This window comes from Cucumis melo, chromosome 5, assembly GCF_025177605.1.
Source record: "Cucumis melo cultivar AY chromosome 5, USDA_Cmelo_AY_1.0, whole genome shotgun sequence".
NCBI classification, from domain to species: Eukaryota; Viridiplantae; Streptophyta; class Magnoliopsida; order Cucurbitales; family Cucurbitaceae; genus Cucumis; species Cucumis melo.
In genome coordinates, this window is record NC_066861.1 from 7,559,230 (window position 1) to 7,569,633 (window position 10,404).

Below are 10,404 nucleotides of genomic sequence, written 5' to 3' on the forward strand. Positions count from 1 at the left end.
GCAAGGGTCTAAAGAAGCTGAAGTAGGGGCTCAGTTGCTCTCTCTTTCCCTTCGCCTTCGTCAGTCAGGACCCTATCCTGCCCCAAATACGGGGCCTTTCTTGAAAGGTAGAGAAGAATTAAGCTACCACGGACCGGTAGGTAAATAATTAGTTATGGGACAAACTATCCCAAACTGCCCACCAGCAGCATAGGATCCAGAACGGGGAACCGCGGAGTGGGGGAGGCAAAGACCCTTCTGACGCCACTGAACTTGATACTTGATCAGCCTCTTTCAGTCACCCTTTTTTTAGATTCGATCAGATCCTTATTCAATTAATTACTCGAATACGTACGACCAAAGCCGATCGACGAGATAGGCTTTTGTAGTTATTTTAGGTATTAGCTCAAATTCCAAAAATGCAAGGTTTTGGCTGCAGCAAGAAAAGACAAAAAATCAGCCAAAAATCCGTCATTTTCCCAGGGAGAATGGACAATTCAGTAACTTCCTCGGACTCGTCGTCCTCCTTCCCCTCTCTTCTAGCTAGGTACGTGTTAGACCTCCATTCCTATGGAAGATGGAACTCTTGATGACGCAGCTGACTCTCGGTAAAGCTATGATAGCTACCCTTCCACTCGATTAGACGCCGCCTCAAGGTAAAGACACTTCCTAACCGGTACGTGGTAGTTTAATCTGGAGTTCCGGATCCGTGTGAATAACGAAATTCAGATGATCACTCTTTTCCTGAATGAAATGAACTCGCTTGAGGAATGAGAGGAAGAGCTCTTCAAGGTTCATTCCTGAAACCCAAAGCAAAAAAAACAAGTAATTAAGCTACCACGGACCGGGACAAGAGAAAGAGTTGGAAGCGCTAACATCGGGCCTAGGCATCAAGGGAAGTCTCAGAAAAGGCTGATCTGAAAGTCCGAGGAGCAACCTCAATAGTCATCTGTCCCGGAAGAAAGGCTCCTTATCAATGAGTTCATGAATATGGATAAAAACAAGTCATCTGGACCTCTCCGTTAGGAGTTTGATTCCACTTAAAGAAGCGACTGGAATTAATTTGAATATGGATTTCAGACTCATCTGGAGTAGCTTAACTTCGGACCGAGAAAAGATCTTTTTTGACTGATTTTGACATATTCAATTTCTTCTTTTTCTTAGCTCAAATGAAGAAAAAGCTAGGTTTTGGGCCTATAAAGTAGCAACTTTTCATTCAAAATCTTGAATTTTTTCTCTATTATCGTTAAATAGAAAGATGAGAAAAAGGACCATTTTGCAAGAAAAAAGACGGGGAAAACGCAATGAAAGAAGAAAGCCTATAAAAGAAATGAACATTGTTTGATTATAGTTCTAGTTTCTGGTCCGGATAAAGAAAGGAGAAAGAAAGTCTTTAGTTTCAGGCTGTCCGCTCCTGAGAAAGAAATTCAGAAGGCGCAAAGCTCAAATACTTTGATCCTGAGAATTGTAGGAGAAAGAAATATCAAGTTGTTGACGGCTGTCCGCTACGCTACGCTACGCTGGAGCTAGGGAGAAAGAAAGGATAAAGAGATTCCGCGTAGGAGAAATACTTGCGATCAGAATATTTTTCTTTAACCGCTACGCTCTGGCCAGCTCGGATGGTAGGCCCTAGACGGGCAACTTGAAAGATCTCCTTTTGACTGAGAAGGTTTATCGTTAATAGTTGATGAAAAGGATGTATGCCCGAAAGTGCATTGGTTAAACCCAGTCTTGCTAGCGACTAGGGGCATCGTGGACTAGCACCTAGACGGAGTGGCTTACGCCTACACGGAAGAAGGGATCTGCTTTAGCCTTTCGGAATGGTCTACGCCTTGCGGATATGCCATTTTCGGAGGAGACCAAGAAAAGATAAGAAAGAGGGAGAGAGGTGCAAAGAATATTGCGAAAAGAAGCGGATAAGACAGAGGCAAAGAATTTGCTGTTTTTACCGCGTAGTGGGTTACGGAGTTCAATCAGCGGATTCACCGACAGCGAGAAAAAGGGAAAAAGAAAGATTTAGTCATCCGTATCGGCCATCAAAGGATCATAATATCTAAAGAGGATCAGGTCTTAAGTCTGGGTTAATCTTAATATGGATAGTCCGGAGGACCTCCTTCAGCATAATCTATGAATTTGAGGAGCATGAAATGGAGAGAGAAAGAAAGGCTCTTTTCATAAGAAGGCGAAAGGACTGAATTATCTTCAAAGAAGGAGCGAAGGAGAATCAAGCTAGGAAGGAGAGGAGCGAAGGAGAATCAAGCTAGGAAGGAGAGGAGCGCTTAGGAGTTGAGGCTTATCTAAGAAAATCAGAGAAAAGGAGTCAAGAGGACAGTCCGAAGGACCTCTTTTATCCACTAAGTCATTCAATCCATATTCACTGACTTTCTTTTAAGGCTGATTTCTCGTCATCCTTGGATTTGAACCTTCCCGCTTGTTTCGACCAGGATAAAGAGTGAAAAGCCTCGCCTTAAGCCTTGGCAAAGAGATGAGGCTGCTGACCACAAGGAGGCAAGATTGCTCAGAATATACAATAAACAACTAAAGGCTAGAAGAACAAGAGCCACTGAAACTACTGACTCTGGTCTCGCCTTTCTTGCGCTTGCGCTCCTTTCTTATTATATTTCATTCATGCGCCATTATAGATCGTCCTACGTAGCTTAATTAGTTGCAAGATTCGTGCTTCTGCCCTAGGTTCTGACTTTTCAGTCTTCTCTTTGCGCTCTCCGTAGGTCTTGTCTTATTCTCTTATATAAGCTTGGCTTCGCATGCTAATCTTTTTCATAGTCTATCTAAATCATCAACACCTTGCCATACTAATCTTTTACATAGTCTTTGAAAATCATCAACACCAGTTTTGCCTCCGGTTTGCGCTCCTAAAGTAAATAAAGGTTGAAAGTCAGTCCGACTGCCTTCAATCTTTTACATAGTCTTTGAAAATCATCAAAACCTACTACGGCATTATTCATCGCTTCGTCTCTCTCTATCTCCTCTTAAGTCTCTCTTCTTCTCACCCGTAGGCTCCTATGTCGATTTGCGCTCCTTAATAGTCGCTTGGCTTCGCCCCTTGCCGCTCCGGTGCCTTACCTCCGGCTAAAGCTTCGCGCCTTTTCTCTTTTGCTCAACTCTTAAGGAAGAAAGGTCAGACTCGAGGGGTGCGGATATCATATCTATATTAGTTGATTGAGCAAAGGAAGAGGGAGCGGCCAAGTGGGATAAGAACTCTTCCAAAGCGAGAGTGGGAGTCATCAGTCTCAGTTGCAGAAGCTAGGGCAGAGACCGATTTTCATGATCAGTGGACAAGAAGACAAAGCATTTTGATGAAAGACCACCAGTGAGATTCACGCATAAGTAATCTATAGGGTCAGACCTCCTCTTCCAATAAGAATCTTTCAATAGAATGTCTTAAAGTAAAGAAGGAGAATTAGAATCAGTATTTCGTCCTCGCCTGCTATTGAGGAATAAATGAGGCTCCGTAAGGCGCGAAGCGAAGCGACTGGAAAGGTGCGAAGGAGAATCAAGCTAGGAAGGACAAGATCAAGCCCTTGTTCATTGAGTTGAGAAGACGGAAAAGGAGAAGTGAAGGTGAAATCAGACGATCATCCTCCTTCTACGGGCTGGGTCTCCGCTATCACTCAGAATAAGTAGGGCGCGGTCTGGGTAGATATATGCTTTCCTCTAACCTCAGAAGCTCTATTTAGGTCAAGCCTTAAAAAAGAGTCGGATCGACCGGATTGTAATCTTTTTCATAGTCTATCCTCATCCTAAAATCAGGCTATTTCCAAATATGGAATATCGAGAAGGAAATAGGGCAGTGCCATAAGACCTCCCCCGAGACCGAGTTCACGCTAAGCCAGGAGTCAGATTCCTCTCTTTCAAGGGAAGTAGACGCTCCAGTAGAGGCCATAGGTAGCCGAAAAAAGACAAGGAGAGGATCAGAAAGACCTTTCTCTTGTAGTTCGCTCGGAAAGCTCTTTTTCTAAATCATGGTAGCGAGATATGTCAATCAAAGTCAGAAAAGAAAATCTAATGAGGCCTAGGCCTTCTTGGTATCGCGGTTGCAGGCTAGGCTGTGGCCCTTGCTTTCAAGGTAAGTAGAAAAAAGAGAAGAGACGGATTCCGTTCTTATTCATTCGATGCGGAAAGACTTGAACCCGTGACCCGCTCCAGGCCTCGCTCCCGATTGAGGGGTTACCCATTCCTTTGACTCTTAAGGGAATAACTCATTTGGTTCAACTTCTAATTCCAAGTCAGACTTCCCAAGAAGATGACTCTTCGTCTTTCGCTTTCAGGTACCTTTCTTCTCGTGCAAGATCTTACTCATTAGTGATTCAATGGAGGAATCAGGAGTCGAGCTACTTCCAACCATATCTACTTGGCCGACGACCATCTGGTTTCGGGGCGGGTCTTTGACGGGTTTCCGGGGGAATAAAAAGAAGGAAGTTTTCCATGAAATCAAAGTCAATTGGGACATAAGCCTTTGAAGGCGATACTGAAAGAAGAAATCCAGCTACTTAAGAAAGAAGAAAGGCAAGCGGTCCGTGCGTCTTTCATTCTGGAATAACTGTCTTGATATTCATATCTTAGTCGAGACTGATGACTATTCCTATCCTTAGACTGATATAAGGTATTCAACCCCCCGAAGCCTATTTGGTCTCTTCCGATTCTTGTACCCAGCAACTGAAAGGTCTAATTCCCTTTAAAGAGCAGACTCTCTGCAATTGGTCCTATTCTAGCCTCTCCTTAGACCATACTCACTGGAAATCTCCCTCTGACTCCTTCTCTAACCTATGAGAATGACCTTGCTTTAGGTTCCGCGTCCTCGACCCTTGGCCTCTCTCGTGAACTCAGTAATCAATGAAAATGGGTCCTATTCTTTCTGAATATCAAAGCTTTCCTCTTTGATCAAGTTCTACTTTCGCCCCAACTTCCTCTCCCTACGGTCTCCTCAACTCCTTCTCCGCCTCTCCCGCCTCAATGAAAGATCAAGCCCTTGTTCATTGAGTTTCATTGCCTCTCCTTCAACTGAGACTTCGCTTGCTGCTTTCAAAATCCTCCACGTAGAGCCACCGATGCCTCTTGGGGAGTTTTGGTGGGAAGTTTGTCTCCATCCTTTTCTTGGGAGTTCATCCCTGTCTATAGTTCATCCCTTCCATTTATTATACTCCTTCATAGATGAAAAAAAGAATAGTCTTTGTGCAAAGAATATTGCGAGAAAGGAGGTTCAAAGAATTTGAGAAAGCTCAAGCGCAAACTCTGAATATGGAGAGAAGTCAGTGCAGTCATTCTGAGATCTAAGTTCGAGGTCAGTGAGAGATAGGAAAGGTCTTCTCAGCTGATATGCAGGCAGCGGAATTCCATTGTACAAAGGCATCAGAGCCTCACGAGTTCAATCCCTACAGAAAGATGGATAGAAAGAAATAGGCCGAGGGCTCCACGCCCATGGATGAGTGCGAAAAGGGAATTTCATTCGTCCGACTTCTTCTCTCCCTCCATCCTCAGCCTACCTTTGTCTACGAATATGAATGAAATAATGAAAGGTCCTTGACCCCTCCCCCACGGTGCGGTGCAAAGAATATTGCGTGGAACTGAAAGGCGGCTTAGGCTGAAACTTCTACAGAAAAGCCTGAGAAGGACTGAGACGGACTCACTTTGAATACGGAAGAAGACCAGAGCGGAAAGAGAAAGGGATGCCTCTGCGCCGATTGAAGGACGGATCCATTCTACTTCCGAAGCAGGGGGAGAGTTACCTTTCATCGGACTGGAGGTCGAGGTCTCTGGTCCTCATCCTGAATTTCCCCGACCCGGGGGATTGATGGAATGAACTTCTTCCATTTCCTTTACGTGGAATGAGTCAAATCGACTAGACTAAGAAAATTGGAAGTGAAGGCCATTGACTGAGTTTTGTATTTTTTAGGTTCTGATGAGTTGAGGAAGATTGAAGATTTCCTTCTTTTTGACTCTTTTATTAGTAGAAAAAATGGACATTTACTAAACCCCAGCCCTCGATTTACGTGATAAGAGGATTTTCGTAATAATCAGATTTCAGGGGTGCGAATGTGCTCAAGAATTTTCTATAATAATCTACTCAAATTCTTTGACCCTCTCCCCGTACGGAGTCCGAAGGACTTTCCTTAAATAGAAAGGAGTCTGAAGACCTCCGGACTATCCATATTAACCTAGCCTTGGGGCACTTCTACTTTTCTCCTTTCTTATCTCAAGAAGATCCCTGCCTTTCTTTTCTTGCCTCTCTTCTTTTTCCAAACGACTGGAAAGCAGAGTGGGAGAGAAGAAAAGAAGGTTTCTCAAGAAAAAACTGATGAATCTTATCGACTTATATCTTCTTATGAGCGGTCTCCTCGGTCGACTCCTGCTACAACTCTTCTATCTTGCGCTCCTTCGCTTCGCGCCTTCTACTCATGTCTTTACCCGCAATCGATGTCAAACCGCCCCCTTCTTCTGAGATTGATAATAGTCTTTGAAATCCCCACTCCCCTCTTTTCTTATGTCATGAATTAGCCTTGCTAACCCACCTTTCTAGGCTTTCTCATATTCATTCAGAAAAAGTCAACTACCTCTCTTCTCGCCAGCGCCGGAACTGAAATCCTTCGCCCGATCTTTCTCTCGCGCCTCCGATAGAATGGCTGAAATAGTCGAATTCGTAGACCGGCCGAGACCAGTGGGCAGCGGTCACTTCCAGAGTCAGGATGATATCAGTCAACTCAATGAACAAGGGCTTGATCTTTCATTGACTGCTTAATTAAACTACCACGGACCGGGTAGAGAATGAGGTCCAAGAAGTTAATATGGATAAATCAGTCCTTCGCCTAAAATGGGGATGATCTTGGGTGCGGATCGGAACCCGGAAGGGGAAGATAAAGACAGGGAAAGATCCCGAACGAGAAGAAAGAGGGGGCCAGCTAACCCGAGTGGAAGAAGGATCAAGCTTCTTTCCCTGATTTAGGATGGGAGTACCGCGGAGTGGGAGGGAATAAGGAGATGTTTCAGTTAGTAGGAATGCGAGACAAGGAACTCGACAGAGAAGTTGCCGATCTTGCTCCTCTTTCATCAGTTGTAGTTCTTGTGGCTGAGACAAGGTTCTTCTTCCAGTTGTCTCGCTACTTCAATCCGTACTCTTCGTGATCGTACTTATGAAACTGAGGCCTCGTCATCGGATCCGAGGTTATTCATTCAACGACGACGAAAGACTACCCGCCAACAGAGACTTTTTCAGATACGGTCCCAAGCTGCTTCCTCTAACTGAGGCTTCCGACCCAACTCGATATTGGAAGAAGAGCCACTTCCCCTGGATCTTATGCTGCCTCTCCCTCTTCCTGTCTCAAACTTTCACTTCTCTTTCTTAAGCGCTAGTCCCTCTTCCTATGGTCGAGCTACTTCCGTCCCTCTTCCTATGGTCGAGCTACTTCCGTCCCTCTTCCTATGGTCGAGCTACTTCCGTCCCTCTTTTGATCTTTCATTTTGATAGCTTCTTGCTAGTTCACCCCGAGTAGACCATATCCGATCCTAACCCAACCTGATCCAACTCGGGAAAGCTGCTGAGCTCCCCATATCGTATCCATATAGATAGCTTTCGCTTTCCTCAACAGATAAGAAAACTGAGACGGATTTTCATACTCACTTCAAGTTCTCGTTACCCCATGAAACTGCATTTATGAAATGGAAGAACTGAGGTCCTTCTCGCAATATTCTTTGCGCCATCAATATCCGAAGTTGCAGGCTCAATGTAATATGAGTTGCCTTCCACTAAAAGCCTTGTTTTTGTCTAGAAAGGCTAGGAAATGAAAGGGACCAGTTCAGCACACCCCCCAGCTAGCATGCATCCGAACGATGTAGCGAGAGAGAAGAGGGAGGCACCGACAGGCACAGGGGGGGGAAGAGGAAGAAGAAGACTTCCACAGGTCGTAAGAAGAAGTAGGAGCGAAGCAGCTTGACCAAAGGGAAAGGACCAGGGGGTGAGGGATAAAGAGGGAGCGGTCGACCAGTTAGTAGGTTCTTTGTCCTAATTTCATGTCTTAAGAAAATGCTCACCACAAGAAAATAGAGAAAGAAAGGTTCAAAGAATATTGACACAGTGGAAAACTTGCGGCATTATTGGATAAAGGGAATAAATATGCTCGAGAGGCCAAAACCGCGGAGTGGGAAAATGTGCATTTTTACCGCCTCAATGAACAAGGGGGAGGGATTTGGAAGATTCAAACTGCGGGGTCGGGTCTCAAAGTAATAGGTTTCTAGTCCTTCGGTTCCATAGGGTAGAGTCAGATAGACATTCATTCTTTATTTAGGACGTCATCCTCCTCAACGTTCTAATGGTCTAATAATTAAGCTACTGAGGCCCATCAAAAAAAAGGGTTTCAGATGACCTTTCTTTTTTTCCTAACTTATTTCTTATAAGGAGAAGGCGAGTTATTTCATCCCTCTCTTCTCTCCCTGCCCCCCTAATCCGAACCGATCCTATCTATCATTTAAAGCCCTTTTCGACCTTTGCTTTCATTCTCATCACATTCAAACCCGGTATTTGACTCTGATCCGGAATCCCCCAATCAAGAAGGAAGATGGGACATGTCAAGGATAAAGAGTTTCAAGCAAGGCGCCGACGAATGAATAATTCATAAGGAAGAGCGATCCGACGAAGCTACTTCTGCAACAAGGAACTACTACAACTGCCACAGCCTTTACCGCGTAGTGGGCTTAGAGCTATTTCTTCCTCAACTTCATTCCCCCAAGCAATAGGCCTCTTCCGGGTGGCTTTCTTATCCTAGGAAAGTGATTTGACTGATTCTCATTTGATTTTGAGGGGAAAATGCAATCTTTACAAGTGCGTATGAACTTCCAGTCTCGCAGCTTGGTCGAAAAGCTTGGGCTAGCGGCTGATTCAACTGCTAAAGCTACTGCTTCAAGATCGAATTCCCTTCAAAATCTCTCTCTCCTTCACTTTTCTATCTCGTTCGTAAACTCTTTTTTTAAGACGTCAACTCCTCTCCTTCCTAACCTCAGTCGCTCCTCTCCTTTCTTTTTGCTTCGCACCTTCTAAGTCAGATCAATTCCCATCTCACCGCTACGTGGGCCTCTCGTGAAAGATCCTATTCTCTGGTCGTATTCGCCCCTTTCCAGGGGATCATACCCTTTTTAGAGAAAGAGAGAATGAAACTGTCTGCTGAAACTAGGGTTAGCTGTGTCTAACCTTCCCCTTAAGAAGAGATATGATAAGACCTCGTTCACTCAGCTTCAACACTCAAAATCCGAACCCTATCAAAGAAAGCCGCATCCCCTTTGTGCTGTCCCACTCCTCTCCAGCTTCCTCTTACTAAATCAAAGTCAAGCCCCTTCGCTCCTATCCTATGATTCTGAGTTCAGTTGCTCTGATGAAGGATCGTCTTCCTATTTCTAATCCGGAACAGAAAGAGCTTCAACGGCGGCCAAGAATCAGCTCATTTTGGACTCTTCAGATACCTATCTATCCGGAGAGGAGCGAAAGCGGCTCGACTTAGAGGAGAGGAGCGAAAGCGGCTCGACTGAGGTTAGGAAGGAGAGGAGCTTCGCTCAACACCCTTCTTTTGCTTCTTAGTGATAGCTTCTACCCTCGGAGATGGAGCTCCTTCTTGTTCTCGATCTGATTCCTATCGCTACTTCATACCTAACTGGCACCTATGAAACTGGGACGGATTCCTTTGCTCTCGTTCGCTGACTCTGACTTTGGTCGAGCTATGCTATCACTACTGCTGGCGTCAATATTCTTTTCACCTCTTCCTTCGGTCAAGGTCAACTCCTTCTCCGCCTCTCTATCTCCTTAAATATTGAACTTAAGAACCTCAAAATCAAGCGGAAATCCTCCAGTCCGAAGTCCCTCGCAATATTCTTTTGCGCCTAGCCTTCGATCTGACGCTTTTGCTAGTCCCTGGTCGAGTCTTTCCTCTTTCTTCAACATAGGAGTGCAGTCTGATTTCTGATTCTTTAGGTAGCAATTCTTCTTTCTTATTCTGAAAGGGAGAATACCACCCGGAAAACGGGGTTGCTCGAGCTCTTTCTTTGTTCTTATCCTCTTTATATATATTATTCAATTGGGATTTTTTGTTCTCTTACAAGGAGCAGAAGTTTTTGTCAATTCGTACGTAGAAATTTCATGTGTGAAGCTCTAGGTCGATCCGGAGCTAGGAAAGCTTTCTTCTCCCAGTTCCTTCTAGGTCAAGAAAAATGAATGGGAGGCGAAGGGGAGAGCTTCCGAGTTCAGTCCCACAGGTATCGGCTTCCTATTTTAGTTCTTGTTATGAAAAGTAGAAAGCCTTCGATCCTAAGTTATTGCTTTTTTCGACATGGTCGAGACCCCGAGAAAGTCTCGAAGCCTATCATAGCACCGATCCAACTCATGAAATTCTTCTTTTCCTTCCTTAAGTCTGAATCAATCAATAA